The following is a 3,471-nucleotide window of genomic DNA, read 5'->3' on the forward strand; positions in this document are numbered from 1 at the left end:
CAGCATCAATCAGAGAAGCTTCTCTTTGTAAAGAATGATGGTGAGCACAAAGAGTGTAGCTGCTCAAGGTATGGAAAATAAGGGAAAGTTGAGTGCTGAGCCCTAACTAGGACATTTATACCAGTTTCAGTCATGCTTAGGGAATGTCACAGAAAAGGAGACAGAGAATGCAAAAATCAGATATAAGGAGAAGGGCCAGGATGTTATCTTCTGGGCATGACACAGCCATTACAATCATGAACTCACAGTAGCTGTCAACAGTCAATCATGGATGGGGAGGGACTTACAGGATCACATCCTACCCTGCTGAACTATTGACTATTGATGGTTTTTGCCTGAGTCAGTCACTGTCTTCAGTTCCAAGCCTATAGTCACCCAGGTTAAACACAGCTGGTCACAAAACAAACAGATATGAATGTCAGAAAGGGAGGAGAGGGGGAGGGCTGACGGGGGGGGGAGAGGAAAGTGGAAGAGGGAGGGGTAGGAATAACCAGAATACATTGTACATGTGTATGACTTTGCTAAAGAAGAAAATCAGTAAGAGTTATGTATTAAAAAAAACAAACAAGAAGTGGGGTCCAGTGAGATGTGTTTCCTGGCTCAAGACGTGACTCCTTTTCTTAGATACATGTTTCTACCATTGATATGGACTCCTCTCAACAGAAGCAAAGCCCAGTGTGTCACTTGAACTTGGATTTGAACCTCCAACAGTGGGAAAATGAACCTTTTCTCTTCGTAACTTAAGTACTTGAGTTATTTCATGAGAGTGACAAAGAGTTGACTAGTTCTTGTGTCTTATTTTTAACATAATTTTTTTTTATTGATTCTTTGGGAATTTCACATCATGCACCCCAATCCCACTCATTCCCCAGTTCCTCCATATCTGCCCCTACCCCAGTAGCATGTCCCCAAAAATAAAATTTAAAAAATATTAATTAAAGCAATACAAACAAACAAAAATCCCACTTTGCTCCTACATCTTTCCCTACCTTTCCATTGCCTCTCCATTTGTCTTGGTGGCATTGGTTTTAGTGTGTCTGTGCATGTGTGTATGAGTACATGTGTAGGTATAGACTCCTGTATATGCATATAAGGAGGCCAGAGGAAGATGTTGGGTATTTACTTGATCTCTCTCTCTCTCTCTCTCTCTCTCTCTCTCTCTCTCTCTCTTTCTATATATTTGTCTATCTACCCATCCATCAATCCAACTATCTATCTATCTGTCTACTAATTTTTGAGGGAGGATCTCACTAACTAACCCTGGTTGGCCTGGAACTAGACATATAGACCAGGATGCCTTAAATGCATAGATATCAGCCTGCCTCTGACTCCCAAGTGCTGGGATTAAAGGTGTGTAACACCGCACTTGGTTCTGCTCTTATTTTTTCAGATAGGGTTGTTCACTGTCCCTGAAGCTTCTGTTTTCCTCTAGTACAGCAAGGTCCTTGGCTTCACCTGTCTGCACCTGCCAACACTAGGTTATAGGCAGGTGTGATCACGATCAACTTTTATGTTTGTACTGGGGATTTGAACTCTCTGGTACACTTGATTTCTCAGCAACTACTCTTACCACTGAGACATCTCCCCAGCCTCTCTGGTTTTTGAGACTGTGTCTCACCCACTGTGGTGGTTTGAATAGAATTGTCCCTCACAGGTTCATATATTTGAATGTTTGGTCATTAGGGAGTGTTCAATAGCTTTCCTAATCCAAAGTCCCCAAATCTTCCACATTGCACCAGCAAGCAGCATGGTCATGCCTAATCCCTTGACATGGGTTAGGAGGCATGGCCTTGTTGGAGTAGGTGTGGCCTTATGGAGGAAGTGTGTCACTGGAGGTGGGCTTTGGGGTTTCAAATGCTCAAGTCAGAACTAGTGTCTCCCCTTTTCCTGCTGCCTGCTGATCCGGACGTAGATCTCTCAGCACTTCTCTAGCACCATGCCTACCTGCATGCTGCCATGCTTCCAGCCATGACTACAGTGGACTAAACCTCAATCCATAAGCAAGTCCCAATTAAATGCTTTCCTTTACAAGAGTTGCCATGGTCAGGGTGTCTCTTCTGCAATAGAACACTGACTAAGACAGAAGTTGGCACCAGGAGTAGGGCATTGCTCTGACAGGCCTGACCTTGTTGTTTGTTGGTGAAATGTGGAAGACTTTGGGACTTTGGATTAGGAAAGTAGTTAAACATGTTAAGTGAGGCTTAATGGGCCATAGTAGTAAGAGCATGGAAGACAATGCTGAGGGTGATTTGAACCTGGGGACCCAGCTCAAGAAGTTTTAGAAGGAAAGAATATTAGTAACTGGCCTAGAGATGGTTCTTATGATATTTTGGCAAAGACATGGCTGTTTTCTGCCCTGTCCGAGAAATCTGCCTGCATTTCGAGGAGTTTTTGGGTTAATGGTGCTGGCAGAAGAGATTTCAAAGCAACTTAGTATTAACTGTGTCACGTGGTTATTAGTGGCCAGTCAGGTAGATCTATAATGAAAAGAAGCAAACTGAGCAAGGAAAAATACAAAGTGTACTGTTTGAGGAGAAAAGAGGCAGCAGGAGGTGTAGTGGAGGTAAGTCCTGGACTCAAGGAGATACAGCTTGTGAGATAAAAAAGAAAGAAAAGAAAAGCTTGTGCAAGGATGCTGTCAGCGCCTCCTCCTCCTCTGCTCCTGCTCTTCCTTCTTTTTCTTCTTCATCTCCCTACTTCCTTCTCTCTCCTCTTCGTTCTCTCTCTCCCTTTTCCTTCCCACCTCTTCCTATGCAGGGTATTGAACCCACGGTCTTGCACATGATAGTCAAGTATTCTACCAATGTACCACTGAATCTTGGTTTTTTTTTTTTTTTGGTTTTTTTTTTTTTGGTTTTGTTTTTATTTGAAACAGGTCTCAAGATTGGTCAAACTAGACTAAAACTTAGATCCTCTGCCTCCGTCTCTGAAGTGCCTTGGATGCCAGGTGTGCACCAGTACTCCTGGTTACTGCATTTTCTTTCCACATGTGATCTCAGCCCTACAGCGGCCACCCCCACCCACCAGTATTGTCCTGATTCTCATTTTGCTGAGGAACAAAATTCAAGGCTCAGAGAGATCTATGAACTCACCCAAAGCCACCCAACTCTAAGTAGCACAACTGAGATGGGGCGGTGACTGTGACACTGTGTAATCCCGATACTTGTGGGCACTCCAGAGCTCTGGAGACAGTGACTGTGACACTGTGTAATCCCGATACTTGTGGGCACTCCAGAGCTCTGGAGACAGTGACTGTGACACTGTGTAATCCCGATACTTGTGGGCACTCCAGAGCTCTGGAGACAGTGACTGTGACACTGTGTAATCCTGATACTTGTGGGCACTCCAGAGCTCTGGAGACAGTGACTGTGACACTGTGTAATCCCGATACTTGTGGGCACTCCAGAGCTCTGGAGACAGTGACTGTGACACTGTGTAATCCTGATACTTGCGGGCACTCCAGAGCTCTGG

The sequence above is a fragment of the Peromyscus leucopus genome, chromosome 23, assembly GCF_004664715.2.
Source record: "Peromyscus leucopus breed LL Stock chromosome 23, UCI_PerLeu_2.1, whole genome shotgun sequence".
Lineage (NCBI taxonomy): Eukaryota > Metazoa > Chordata > Mammalia > Rodentia > Cricetidae > Peromyscus > Peromyscus leucopus.